A 15,582-nucleotide genomic window follows, 5' to 3' on the forward strand; every position below is an offset into this window, starting at 1 on the left:
CTGTACCTTTCTGCCTCCTATAGAAATGGAACCGTAATTCTAAGGTGGCTAACGCTGGACTGGGTGAAGCGTCCCCAGTTGCCGGTCCACTTTTGCCTGGAAGGACAGATTCTCGTTATTCGAGGCCTCTCAGGGTCCTTTCCCAAAGATTCCCAGGCTACAGTCCTCTCTCTTAAGTCTTTGAAAACTAAAACTCGCAAAGCGGTGGCGTTCTGTGGATTGGCTAGTACTAAAATATCCATTGGGTGGCAGTAACACTATCCTCTTTATGACTTGCAGCAAACCAGAGAATGCATTCAATCAAATGAACCGATCTTGTAGAAACACTGGAATCATTTATGCATTGCAGTTTCTCTTTCTTGTTTTCGCTCCTTCTTCCCTGGGATATTTTGAGTGGATTGTGGCTATTAATCAAGATCTCGTGCTAGTCGTGGTTTCCTTGTCGTTTTCGCTCAGGATTAGCATCATTCAAGGCAAACGCAAAGCTGCTTTTTTTCCCCCACTCTTTTTTGAAAAATCATTTTTGGGGGCTGCTGAAGAGAGCTAGGACCCAGGAGACACCTTCCCAAACAGCAGGGGTTGTGTGCTTTCACATAGCAGTACTGTACAAGGAAAGCCCCGTTGGATCTGTTATTGCGGGATACTTGTGAAATATACATAGGATTCTTTCTTATGGCTGCATCCCGGATCTGGAAATTTTACTTGGGGACCAAGGGGATCTGAAAGGCTACATGGATACAGAAGATTTGCAAAAGGCAAGACTCCGATTCTTGTCGTAGAGCTCACAGACTTCCTCACTTACCGGCCTTTTCTTTCCTTGTTTTTAAAAAATTTCTTCCCTTTTTTCCTGCCCTCTCCTCTATCAGTCTCTCCTTTTCTATCTGCCTCTTCTTTTTTCTCCCAGTTTTCTTTTTTTTCCCCTGCTCTGCACCTGGATTGTATCTTCACCGAACAATCGGGCACTTTGAGAACTAACTGGAGGCAGTCTTGTAGGGAAGAGCTGTATGGAATTATCTGCTTTTATGGTGAACTTGGCATTTGTGAATGGGTATCTTGTTCACGATATTAATTGCTAGCAAAAACAAGAAAAAGAGCACAGGAGTAAAACGTGGATTTTTCTGAATACGCATTGTGATGACCAGCAGTTACCTTACTGACTGATATCCAGAGGAGAATAATTTGGAAGACTCTTGTGGGTAAGGTCATTTTATATATGCAAACCCATCAGTGGCGTGAGCAAACTTGGGCGTTTGTAATGGAATGGGTGACTTGGATGATTGCTGCATCGCCTAGATGGCTGTGATGTGGCCGTTATTGGCACTGAATGGAATAACTGCAGTTGGGTGTGTTGGTGTGTGTGCGTGTGTGTGTGTGTGTGTGTGTGTATGTGGGACTGTATTCTGAGTGTAATTGAAAATAAATCAAAGCATCACTCCCCCTCCAATTATTTTGACATGGGAGAGAGTGTCTTGAATTAATTCTGGGTAGACACTCTTTGTTTGGATGCAATATTTGTGGCTCTTGTGTTCTGGAAGGGGTAGCAGCCGTGAAAGGACACTTACTGAAGAGCCCTATTTAAAATGAAACGAGCCACTCTTTATTCATTAAAAGAAATATGTTTTCAACTCAGTGCAGCATTCTGCTGCATTTCACAGCCGCAATGGGACCAGGGACATCCCACTTGTCAAGTTCTTAAACTTTAAGGTGATAATCATTGTTAATTGTTCTCTAGGTTGTGATTATTGGAGATTATTAAGTACCCTAGGCTACTTTTTTATCTACTGGATTATCATTCAGAATTAAAAAAGAAAAGAAAAAGCTGAAAACGATGACTAAAATAGAGAATGGTGCAATATTATTTTCAGTATCACCATAATGCTTTCTTTCTTAAGTTCAGTTTGTCCAATAATATAATTATTTACCCAGTATCCTGTATAGCTGAGGCTGCGACCCACGTGCAGGGGAGTCGAAGGTCTGGAAGCAGAGACCATCCTTTTATTGCAGTGCAGCCAGCTTTGGAAATGCAGGCAGTTACACACTTCCCTTAACCTTAAGTTGAGGATGTGTTCTATCTGTTACATCTATTTTACCCTTTCGGTAAAAAGTTAGAGACAAGAGCATGAAGGATGCTTAAGCATATTCTGCCTGGGAAACGAGATTTAAAAAATCAATATTGATGACGTGGTTCAGTGCACTGTACTGCAATGCTAAAGTCCCATATTCAGTTCCAATGATGAGAGAATGGAGCATTTACATGTGTTATAAATCTCACCTGGTAGATTGATCTGAAGGGGAGGGGAGAAGATATGTGGATATGAAGGAAGATGGATGGAAGTCGTGCATAATCGGTGATTATGTAACTTCATTACATCAGCGAGCTTCAGTCAACGATAGTGAGATGAAATGATTGTATAGAGGCTTCATCACCCCTGTTAACTTTTGAAGGCTTGTAACAGCTAACGGAGGAGGAGGATGGGGAAGAGGATGAGGAGGAGGAGGAGGAGGAGGAGGAAGAGGAGGAAGACAGACAGAGATTAGCTCCAAGGGTCCTGATCTCTGTGGCGAATTTAGCATGAGTTTTCTCATAGTGAGTTTCTGGGGGACAGCAGATCATGTAAGCTTTAGGGCCAGGCAGGAGCAATTTTAGCCACACCCGTGGAGAGTCAAATTGAGTCCGCAATGTTTTACAAGTGCCCCGTTGAGTAACTGGGGCTGATGATCCCAGCCAAGGTCATAGTTCTGTACCCTACGATTGAAATACATGAGTAGAAAGTTAAATCCATTGAAATGAAGACTGTGAATGGAATGACTATTTGAGATCCTCTCGTATTTTTCCTGGTAGAGCTTAATGCAGATTTCAGTCTGGTGGTTCCCTCAATAAAAATGATTGCTTCCACAGTGTGTCAGAAATGAGTGTTTTGTACCTTTATCTCTGCTTTGACAGCCTCTTTCTGGGCCATTTTAACCCTCTGGGAAAAGAGAAGTAAAAACCTTCAGAGGTAATGTTATCCTGTTAAATTAAAGAAATAAATGGCAACAAATTCATTATTAATACAAATCCCAGGGAAAAAAAAGAGCAATCCTTTTTCAAGTTTTACTTATTGCATGGCTTAAAGGACATGTTGCAGCCGCCTGTGAGTTTTACCATGAGACGAGAGAAATGTGCTTTGCTCAGGGTACAGAGGAATACTGCAGAATAAAATGTCAATTTCCCTGATGTTTTATTTGGAGCCATGATTTTTCTTTAAAAGAAGAGGCACATCATCTCCTTTCAGCCTTCTACTGTTTTAGGATCTGTTTTTCCCTCAGTAGATTACATATTCCCTCAAAATGAAACTGCTGAAATCCTAACCCTGTTGAATTAAATCACCTTATCATCTAGTTGCGCTATTTCCCTTTACATTTATTCTACAAAAAAAAAAAAAGAAAGAAAGGCTAAATGATTTTTCTATCATAGAGATGAGATAATTCTTTCTGGTTTTCCAGTGGAGTCGGTGCAAGATCTAGACATCCACTAAGTAACTTTGGAAAGATCTGCTTACCCCAAATCAGAATGGTGAAATGGTGGAATGAAATTTTGAGCTCTGATATTTGAGATGACTTTCTTATTTCTGCAGGATATGCCCAAACATTGATAAATTGTGCCAGTGGATTTGGAGGTTTGGAGTTCACATTGTGTAGGAAACTACATGTGAAGTTAACTCCTGATTCCTTCCTTCAGGGGTCAGGGTAACACTACGGCTGCTTCCAGGATGTTAGTCTCCAACTATGTGCAGAAATACAGTCTGCAATGAGTCTTCCTGTACTCCTTATTTTAATATTCTGTAAATGACTTCCTCAGTTGTTTTCTGACATAATCCACACATATGTTACCAAACAGGGCATATTCTAGAGGTTTTAGAAGCTCAGTAGTAGATGGAAATAATACTAGAAAGGAAAAGGAATCTTAAAAAACGACACTGGCTGTGAAACATACATACACACATGAAATTGCTGTCCTTTTACTTGAAGACTGCATATGTTCACATTAGGAAAGATAGTTTCAATCATTTTAATGGTACTTTATAACCTGTTACTTTCTTTTGGATGAGGATTATGTAACCAAGGCAGGTTACGGCATTTTTCTTAACTCACAAATCAATAATAAAAAGCTTTGCTTTTATTAGGAAAGCATTTAAACATGAAGGCAGTGAATAATTTAAAATATAACATCTATTTCTCTATTTTATTGCCATTTTGTCAGCCCGGGGTATGTAGTTAGATTAGAAAGTATTCAAAAATAGAAGAAATATCATTTATAAATATAGAAAGCACTAATTTTGTTTCCTGACCAGTTGCTTCAGCAAAGTCAGGAGATTTAGCTGATAAGTAATCAGCTAAATTTAGAGAACAAATTTAAAATGAATGTGTATTACATTTGCAATGCATGTGAACAAATCATATTATTGTTAAAATGACAGATAAAACATTTTTAAAAACAACTGAACTTTTAGGTTTAAGATTTCTATTTCAGAATCTTTTAGTCTCTTTAATATATATACTGAATGTTTGGGATATACTTTGTCTTAAAACAGATAAAATCTGGTGTTTGGCAAGTCACATGTTTTGATAAAGCAGACTACTGTATAATTTGTGGCAACAGAAGCACCCAAGTGTTGATTAATAATATTTAAAAGTAGCAAGTTTTCTGGTAATGCTCAATTTATAAAGCATAATTATAATGGCACCGTTTGGGCAGCTATAGATCAGGCCATGTCAGCATTTTTATTATTAAATTCCAATCCTTTTTCCATTAGTTGTCTCAGGAATCTCAACGAGGAAGGAGCTCAGCTCTCTGAGACATCCAGGTATTAGAGGATTCGGTGCTGAGTGAGAGGCCTTGAGTTGCACTTCAGGCTCTGTCATTTACTAGCCTTGGGACTTCTGACCCGGCATTTTCCCTCATTTAATCATTTAATAATTTAAAAACAATAGAATAGTTACATATTGCACTAAAGAAACAAGACGTGTGTCTAAGTGCTTACCATCATGCCGTGCCTTAGAGATATATGGAATTATTATTAAGGGCTCCCCAAAGTCATATGAATTTAACAGTGCATTTTTTCTCACGCCCTTATTGTCAATCTTTATAGGCGCTTTCTTGTATCAATTACAGTTATCTGGTAGGTAACATCGTTCAGTGAGTAGATAATACAGACAAATTAAATGCTTTGGTTGCTAACTTTCACTCAGTACTCAATTTTTTTTCCGCAGTACTCATAGGGGAATATAGTTGTCTTGAGTAACTAAAAAAAAAAAAAAAAAGTTGCTTTTGAAAATCATTCTAAGAATGGTAACCAAGGGTTTTGTGTGAGAGTGTTTTAAGCTGATTGCTTTTGTTGTTGTTGTTGTTAATGCTCCTGAGTACTTAGGTGTTTTTGTTTTTGGTACCAAGAATAAATCAAGGTTCACCAACGAACTTGATGCTACTACTTAAATTGGGTCAATTGACCAAAAGGCTACTCTCATGTATCACTTTATTAACAAAAGCATAATGCGTTTGAATACTAAGCATAATAGAGGACATAAGAATATAAAGATAATAGTTCTGTTCTGGAATTTGCTAGTTGCAATAATTACTAATGTTCTTTAGGGGGAGGCAATCCCCCATGTGTCACTACTAACGCTGCGTTTCTTCAATGTTTGTGTATCTTAACATAAATATATTTACATATATGAAAATAGGGCATAGTTAGTGATATGACCTTCCATATGTTTTTAAGTGGCGATAATCAGGTTAAAGAGTAAGTTTTTATGTTTTTGGTCAAGGTAGAGTTGGAAAGTAGAAAATTAACCCTGTAAATAAAAATAAGTATACATGCACTTAAGGAACTTTCCTGCTATAGAGCAACCTCCTTTTCCTAACTTTCCAGTGTCTTGATTTTTGCGTTAAGGATCCCCAATATTTTTTTCAGATGAATTTGATCATGCCTGTTTATCCGACTTCATTGATGCCTATAAATAACAAGCATTTTCTTGGTTTCCTATATCTTAAAAATGCATATTTCTTATGTCTTCTGGAAACGCTTCAGATTTGCTCAAGCAGATTTACAAAGGAATATTATAATATTGTAGACAGGCTTGTTTATTTGACAGATTCTGCTAATCACCTTACAAATATGCTTTTAATTTTCACCCAGAGAGTGCTACCCTGGAGTATCTTCCAGTGCAGAGAGCATTCCATTACAGGCCAACCACATGGCTCAAAGGAAGGATATACCCTTGTTGCTTCCCCTGGCCATTGACTTATAATGAAAGATCCTTAACTGACATGCTTTTTTGGTTCCCCTGTGTAGAAACAATATACAGGTGCCAAAACTCGAAGACTCCTAAGGCTGTTAGCTTTACACAAGGGGTGACTGACCGGCTTGGTGTTGCTTTCCTATCACACCGTCTGAAATTGCCAGGCAGCGAACTGTGAATAAAGCAGAGGGAAAAAGCAAAGCACTTTAATATTTTTCTCCTGAAAATCTGCTCTTTCCTGTTTTCGTATTACAGCATTAAAAGTAATCTTTTTCATGACAAGCTATTCCAAGGGTATGTTATAGTTACCATGTTCATATATATATATATATAATACAGTAAATGGCACTAAATGAGCTATTTTGTTCATACAAGAGATATGTCTAAAAATATATATTTACGAGTAAAATTAGATTGTATTTTGTAATACTTCCTAAGTCAGGAAATTGTGTGTGGAGTTTGAACTCAAAAAAAAAAAAAAAAGAAATGGACTGTGAATTGTGATCATATAATTATAGACTTTCACTCTTTTCAATGTTTGTTAATTATGTAGCTTATACTTTATGTGAATTATAATAAATCACTGTATGAATAATCATAAAATTATTCATAGTGGTTTATTTTCTCATGGCCTGATCAAAGTGAGTTAATTGGTCGATGTTTACATGTAATACAGCTGTGACTTAGTATAATGATCTTCATCATTTTCTGGTATAAAGTTCCCCTTTTTTTTTTTTTTTTTTTACTTTTTTTTTTTTTTTTTGCGGTACTTGGGCCTCTCGCAGTTGTGGCCTCTCCCGTTGCGGAGAACAGGCTCCAGACGCGCAGGCTCAGCGGCCATGGCTCACGGGCCCAGTCACTCCGCGGCACGTGGGATCCTCCCGGACCGGGGCACGAACCCGTGTCCCCTGCATCGGCAGGCGGACCCCCAACCACTGCGCCACCAGGGAAGCCCCTCCCCTTTTTAATTGCAAAAAATTGGAAGGCCACTTAATCATAGTTGTACTTTCAGTATCAGTTGATTGAGAAAATGCATAATAATAACAACAATAAATTATTATGAATATAATGTCTTTAAAAAATGAAGTTATGTATAGTCACAACAGGGCCTACTTATATCTTTGAAATATATTTATCTACATAGGAAGATTGTATCTATGACAATTCTAGATCCCTTGGAATAATTCCTGTGGCCCTAGTAAATGAAAGCCATATATGTCTAGAGCCAAAATACTTGCATTGCATATGCACATGAATTATGTTTATCTTACATACAAAAAGAAAGGAAGATGAACATGGTGGTGGAATGTGGATCAAAGGAGTTGGATTTTTGGATGGATGGACTTGGAGTATCTAATTTCCTAAAAAAACATACATTTAAAGTTCCAACACAGGTAAATTCACATTCAAATTTTAGTGTTCATCTATTATAATGTAAAATTGTCTAATATTACAAAAAATTTGCATTAAAATAATCTTTATTTCAGTCAAAATGAAAATGAATGATTATAAATATAGCCAGAGGTGATTCCTATGGCTTCATAAAAATCTAATGAAATTATATACAGTGTAGGAATAAAGGATGCCCCATTATATCATTTTAGCCAACAAGGAAATTTTGAACCAGAGGAATGAAATTAGGTTTCCCAGGTCTCACAATTCTTTGGCTCTCCCAAGATGCGTGATTCCAGATTCTTGATATGACACAAGCCTTCAATTGAGTATTTTAATTTCATAACAGTATGTCCTGGCATATGATTTTTTTTTAGTAGTGTGTGGCATAAGAAAAGTAGTTGTTCTTGTTGAGGCTAATTTTAGTGCATCTAATCTTTTAGCTCACTTTATTGACTTGTTATTACTCACATGGCGCCCCCTCTCAGAATTTGTGGACTTTATGCATGGTCTGCCATTCTTGACCTCATTCGATCTCTAGAAACACAATACAGAAAGAGTTGAGAAAATAGGTCACTGGTGGGGCCTCCTTGCCTTTTCCGTACTATCCTCTTTGTTATTAGCAGGGAACTGCTCTTCTTTGGAGCCCCTCCTTTTTCCTGACTCACCTGCACATCTGCTCTGGACATCCCTGGCATTTAGGACTGCCATCATTCTTTCAGTACTGCATGTTGCCTTCTGGTTTTCAAAGTCCTCCACCGAGGGGTCTTATCAAAATATCTTTTAGCCACATTTTATCCTACTTTGAAGAGATGGAATTTCTTACTTCATTTCTTCATCAACAGGGTCCCTCTGCTTCCATAGACCATAATGAACCACCTTGGGAATAATGAAGACAGTATTATTTTTATCAAGTTTGCCAAGTTACCACCACACAGCTACTAAGGGAAGGAGATACAGGTGTGTGTGTGTGTGTGTGTGTGTGTGTGTGAGTGAGATATTTGTCAAGATGTTTAACATGTGAATCCTATGCTAGAGGGAAAAGTTTGGAATAATACGCTTCTCCCCTTCGTTATTATAATAGTGACATTTGGAGAGAATATGCCATTTTTTTCCAACCCAGAAAAAATGGCTTCAGTAGACTGCATTTTAGATGATAAGGTGGGGAGGGGGCTGTGGAAGACATACTTTTATTCACGTTGGATCTTGCAGTGTCTTCCAGCCACCCATCCTACTTGTTTGAAGAAATGATACTGGCTATGAATATGCTGCAATGTTCCCAGCCTCTCCATCAACTTTATTTCAGGAGGAATACAGGCAGGGGAGCTAAACACAGCAGTAAAAATGGAAAACTGAGAAACTTAAAATGGTATCAAGTATTCTGTGTAAACAAAGCTTCGCATGGCCAGGGGAGAAAATTTGAATGTAACAAATGAATCTGGTGGCTCTCAGTGCTTGGCTTTTGAATACCCCTGTTAAAGCCCCTAATTGTTCTCACCATGACAGAACTTCTGAATGGTACTCGGGAGGCTCCCAGCTCCATAGTGTGCAGAGTAAATGCATTCAAGGGGTCTCCAGGGGGGTTGGACTCTGCTGCTTTCCCTTGTCTTGTCGGGGTTCTCCTCCAGGGCCCGTAATAGCACAGTCACAGAGCAAGCCGCTCTGTGCGATCCTCACCATGAGGGAAGGGCTTAGCTTAACTCCAGGAGGCTGGGGTCTGTCTGTTTCATATTTCCAGGGCCCAGTGCTGTACATGGCATATAGTAGGTCATCAGTACATCAGTGTTACATGGATGAATGCTAAAGCATTTAGTGACAGCAGATCCATTTTAGATCAGTGTTCTCCCAAACTCACGTTGCATTGTAAACTGAGACAAAAACTGCGGATTGAGGAAAGTAAAAGAAGTTGAGTAATAAGGGAGTGATGGTTAATATTAAGTAGTTTGTAACCTACAAATAGAGGGAGAAGAAATGGCTGACCCTTCCTTCCTAATTTCCTCCTTCCCTTCTTCCTTACCTCCCTCCCTCCCTCTCTCTCTCTTTCTTTCTTTCTTTCCTTCTTCCTTCCTTCCTTCCATCACTTCCTTCTCCAGCCTTCCCTTCCCCCTTCCTTCATACCACTCCTACTATAGATATTTGAGCGCCTTCTGTGTGCAGCACGCTATAAGAGGGCCTGCAACGAACGATATAGGAATGAGTGATGTCATATGTCTGGGCCCAGATAAGGTTAGTCAGGGGTAGAGGTGATAAACAAAATCCTACATAACTATAATTCAGGGTTGTCTACTGTGTATACTTCTAAGAGAGGTGTCAAGTGTGGTACAGGCTTGGGAAAGGGTCAGAACACACGCACTTGGGGGGATTACAAGAGGCTTGTTAAAGGAGGTAAGGTTGGCGTTAGACTTTGAAGGGTTCCCATTGGTGTGGAGAAGATATCACATTCCAGGTAGAGGGAAGATCAAGAACAAAGTTGTTATAAGCAGGAGCTGATTCTACTTTCCTCAGGGAATGCGGTGTGCGATGCAGAATGTAAGAAGATAAGGCAGGAGCCCCAAGTCCCCAGGTGTGGCAGTCAGGAGCTGATGGATTGAGGTTTCATGAGCATAAGGAAAATATAACATTTTATGACCTACTCAGATTTATGCTTTAGGAAGAAGAGGAACAATTTAAGAGTGTATCTCCAGGGTACCTTTGATTCCCAGTTTTGTGAATTTCCCAAGGACTCCTCCTGAATTCCATCTTCATTCCAAACATCTTCATGTTGAACCTCTGCTCTCAAACAGCCATCCTGGGCTCTCTTCATTTCCTTGCTTCTTTCCTCCTAAGACTAAACCACTGTTGGCACTGCTAGATAAATACAGAGGCCGAAGTTTAAAATTACCACAGAAGGCAACATTCTATAATGGGGCTTACCTGTTCAAACTATCTTTGCTTAGTAGTGTTAGAAAGTTGCCACCCACCCTAACAAAAATGCTGTGGTTTAAATGTAGCTCTTCAATGAGAATGTTTAAAGTTTCTTTCTTTACAATGACGGCAACAGCAAAGTGACCCAAAAGGGGCAATCCGTTTGGGAGGAAGGGGAAGTTGGAGAAGGCAGCTGGGCAGAAAAGGGTAAAGGAAAGTGTTATATATAATTTAATGGCAAGGTAGAAATATAAATTCCAAAATGACTTTATATTAAGATCCCATGGAAAAAGAATATTGCTTTAGAATATAATATACTTTCAATAATAAGAAAATAGGATCTATCCCTAGCATGTGTGAACTGTTGCGTTAACTACCAATAAATGTAAAACTTTGGAATTATAGATGGAAATCAAAAGTGAGCCTCCTAAAACAAAAAAAAACCTCGTTTTAGCTGAGTTTGCATTCTCTCTCTCATCAAATACCTCTACATTTCTAATAAGCAGAAGAAAAGAAACCAGTAGGGATTGTTTTTTCCATACTTTTTCTGATCACTTCATATTGGAAATTTTAGTAAGTTGGGAAATGGCCAAACACTGAAGATAAAATGAAAAGGAATGCAATTTACTTAGGCCCAAGCTAAATATTATGTGCTTGATCATTAGAATTCAGCTAAAATAAAAAGTAACATAATCTAGCTGTTGTCAAAACTCACCCCCTTAGCCCTGAAGATTCTGATTCAGTGGTGGAATAGAGCACAGGAATTTATAAATTTAAAGAATTTTGAGGTCAGTGGGAGCACTAGAGTCTGCCTGAGGAGGGCTTCAGCATAACACGTGCAACCTCTGTCAGTATTTCCTTCCCCTTCCTACCCTATCTTACTATGGACATTGGATGCTTTCTCAATATTCTCCAAAGTGCCCTACCATTTCAGCCTCCACTTTTGAGTTTGAAGCCCCTTTCAGCCACAGTGACACAGGTTAAGATCTTCCTATGCTGAAATTCTGGTGCTGCCACAGCCATGTCTCAGATGATTTTTGTGCAGGAAGTATGGCTTATGCTAGCCCTTGGTAACCAGTGTCCTTCAATCCTATTAAATTAGCAGAATTGCTCCTTCCAATTTGCATTTTATTTGATTAACTCCTTCATGTAAATGAATAAGAAATACTGTTTCAGGGCCCCTGGCTACTGTAAGGATCGTGCTTAGCATGGGCTGAAGATGCTAAATAGAGTTCTTGCCTTCAAAAGCGTATGGGCTAGTGGGGAAGACACACGTGTTCTGTTGGGTTACCTGGAAAGAGAAGGTTTAGTTGCTTCTGAAATTGATGGCAGCGTGCTTGCAACTCTGCCCTTAGCAGACCCTATGGGTCCTTCAATATTGTCTGAAATTGAGTCAAGGGTAGGAATTTTCTATTCCCACATCAGGCAGTCACTGGCTATGGGCTGCCCATTGGAAGTGGGTATAATCTTTAACAAGACAGTTTTCCTGCAGCTCCTGAGGGCAGTGCCCAGTGAAGGACTCAGCCGTGAGCTGTCAGCTACCGAATGGGTACCTAGGCCATGAAGAGGGGAATGGAAGGAATTTGGAAGCTCTTATCAAGACATTTTATTCCTTTGCCCCTTAAAGTATGCTGCAATGAGTCCTTAGGAAATTACTTAGGAAATAATGGGAAACCTTAAATATTTGTTTAAAGGGGTAAAGACACTAAATATTTTTGAGTACAAGGCCTTGCTCTGCATAGTTAAGTTTCAGAGAATGCGGTTTTCTGAGGAATGTTCTTGAATCCATATTATAATTACTCCTGTTGTAAGTTATCAGGCCATCAGTATTTAATGAGCATCTCCTATGTGCCCTGGATTTCCATAGGGAGAAAGGAAGGAGTCAAAAATCGAGGCCCAGAGTGTTTACATAGGACCGATTTTTCTTCAGTGGTTTATGTGCTTGATTCTAAAGTTAAGGGGAGGAGTTGGTGAGAGGTCAGGGAGAGGGTAAGAAAATGGAACAGAGTAGTGTAGGGCCGAGTTCTCTGAATTCCGAAGATAATAAGACAGCTGTTTGGGTCGTATCGGACAAGGCTTAAGAGAGACTCTGAAAGTTGGCAGAAGGCAAGACTCGATGAACTGAGTGGTAGTGGAATGAGTTGAACTTTACTGGCACAGAACAGAAGGAGTGAAAGCAGTGGTTCATTAGCATCAGTCAGTCTGTGATTTGGACTAGTGGGGGCGGGGGTGTGTGCTAATTTTGAATATGATGTATTTGAAATCATATTCAAAATAGAGTTCAATTTTCACTGAAAGGAATAGTTTCATATAACACTATTCATTTTTATATTATTGAAAATTATTAATTTCTTTCCTTAATGTGAAGGGAGTAGTACCATTCCTTTAGATTTTTTAATGCTTTCTTCAGCCCTAGTGAGGAGATAGGAGCACCTTTTGTTTTTTATTTCCTATAAATGTATTCAATCAAGTTAAATACGGTGAGACCAGTTGTGCCAGTAATTTTTTAAAACCAGTGGCTGTGTCTAAAGGGGCAACCATTCATCAAATTGTAGAAAATTTGAATAGGAATGAACTTAGTCTACCTCCTTGCAGATATATAAAATCTCTCTACTATAACTGAAGTAATTATTCATTAACTTATGTTCACTTTAATAAACAACCACTTTGACTATTTTTCCCCTCACTTGACCTGACATTTGACTAGATGGTCAGCTCAATTCAGTTCAGCAAGTACTTGCAGATTATCTAACTTCTCGATGTTAAATGCAAGCACTAGGCTAGAAAGAGGAAGTTACTCATTACCAAAGCAATTAAAGATGCATGCTACTAAGTATTTTAAAAGATTTGTTTTTTTAAAAAAAATATAGTTCATAGCACCACTACTGGGCCTACTCTAAAATATTTGAACCATTCCTTCTCTGGTCCTGGAATGACTTTTGTATTAAAAAAAGTTTATGGTATTTTTAAAAAACCGAGAACTCAATGAAGATACTATTCCTTTTCTATCACATTACTCCCCTTGTGTTTATGGATGTATATGTTTTATTTTTTCAAATACATATTATTAAGCTTATTAAAGAGATTTCAACATCTCTATACATTCACTTTGTATTTTTTCATTCAATATAACTTCACATCTTCAGGCTCATAAGTGGTTCTGTTTTTACTGTTTGCATCATGCTATTTGTGCCCAGCACACTTTTCTTTTATCCTCATAGACTTGAGTAAATTGATTTCAGCTTTGCCGCACAGAGTGTCCCATCCCTTAAAGTAGGTAAGTCATGTTAAATTTCCTACGCAAGAGATTATGTAGGTGGTATTGGAGATGAGTGATGCCTATTGGAACAGACTGTGCATCAGAAGTTATTTAACCTCATCTATACTTGTAAGTAAAAAAAAAAAAAAAAAGAATTACTATTTCCTGTTTCCAAGGTAAAATTAGCTTTAATTTCTTAAGATTGTAATCAGAGAAGGTGTGGGTTATTGCTCTAAGTATCTTCCCTGGACTCTCCCAATTTCCTAGAATCAGAGCTTCAAATCCTAGTAGATCTAAACTCATCCTTTATTAGTTCTGAAACTCCTGCTAACACAATCTTATTAGTTTTATATTTAGTTTCAATGTTACTATGGCTATGAGTACAAAAATATAAAAAGAATACATATGATAAAGCCTCATCATGTGGTTTCAGTCCAGATTTTGGAACCTGGAGGATATTAAGAAAATTGAGAATCCAGTTTAACGTAACTAGAATCATTAGTTAAGTCACAGATGTTAAATAAACTTAGCTACTGTAATTGTCTCTAGCACCCCAAGAGAGAAATACAGCACCCAAAATATGTATTTACCTATACACAAATTTCCATTTTGAGAATCTCAAAGGGTAATTGGAAATTATTTAATACTGAAGGATAAATTTATTTGTATGAGACCTAGTCTCATTTTATATTGAGAATATTAAAGTGTGGGATAACTTAGGGCAATGCACAAAATGTGGTGAATTCTTACCTCAGTGTCCAATCAAACAAGAGCCACATAGACCAGGACACTGACCACTGAATATAATAAGCTTAAACCAGGGACTCTGAGGCTCCTGGCAATCCTGCCTATGATGTATTTCTGCCACAAGCTTAAGCAACTCTCCTCTTCACTTGCCTTCCAAGTGCTAACTGAAATAACTTTGATTTCTGAATGCTGAGTGTTCCCCACCACAGAAGACTGTTTTCCTAAGAACATTATGTGCTCCTAAGCCATGACTGGCCATGTCTTTTTTCTCATCAAATTTACCACTTTAAAAAACTTACTTCTGTGTGTCTTCCCCACTTGAATATAAGGGTGAGAGGACAGGACTTCATCTGTCTGGTTCACCACATATCTTTGGTGCTTAGGAGACTGCCTGGCCATAATACAACTCAATAAATTATCAAAGAAAGGAGGGAGGAAGCAGGGGAGAGAGGCAGGATTTCCCAAGGTGTCCTGGTCTCAGCAAGATAATAGCAGAAAAAGGAGTTTAATGAAATAACACAGTTAGCCAAGCTTGGTAGATATAAGGCATTAGCATTGCAAAGGTTTTGTTCATGATGAAATGTTATTTATATAGTTAAGGTAATGTCTATTCCATCCCTCAGGTCAGAACATAGACCCATCACATGCCCTAAACTAACAGGTCAGTTAATAAAATACCCAGAATGCCAAGCTGGGAGCTTAGAACCTATAGCCAAAGGTTTTGGTTACATCAATAACGTAGAAAACAATGTTTTAAGACCATCAGTCTGACAATAATTTTTAAGGTGAGCAAAGCAAGAATAGACTGGAACATATATTTAGGCCGCTACTATAGTTTTTATAAATTACAAGGTGATAAAACATAATTTTTAGCTTTGTGGCTCTTCTTCCTTTCAATTTTTTGCCTACATATAAGTCTCCATTAAGAAGAAGCTTTTTTTTTTTCTTTTTACTTTTTGCCATACCACGCAGCATGCAGGATCCTAGTTCCCCAACCA

At 38.3% G+C, this 15,582-nt stretch overlaps 1 protein-coding gene across 1 annotated transcript in view; it reads left to right on the plus strand.

Annotated features, from left to right (window-relative positions):
• The first annotated feature begins 601 nt into the window (after positions 1-601).
• The window catches only part of IL1RAPL1 (interleukin 1 receptor accessory protein like 1), a 1,361,040-nt gene continuing 1,346,059 nt past the window's right edge, over positions 602-15,582 (plus strand). The window contains exon 1 of the mRNA XM_032620953.1: positions 602-1,196. The gene's annotated coding sequence lies outside the window, so the exon portion shown is untranslated. The remainder of the gene's footprint in view (positions 1,197-15,582) is intronic.

This window comes from Phocoena sinus, chromosome X (genome assembly GCF_008692025.1).
Source record: "Phocoena sinus isolate mPhoSin1 chromosome X, mPhoSin1.pri, whole genome shotgun sequence".
Classification (NCBI taxonomy): domain Eukaryota; kingdom Metazoa; phylum Chordata; class Mammalia; order Artiodactyla; family Phocoenidae; genus Phocoena; species Phocoena sinus.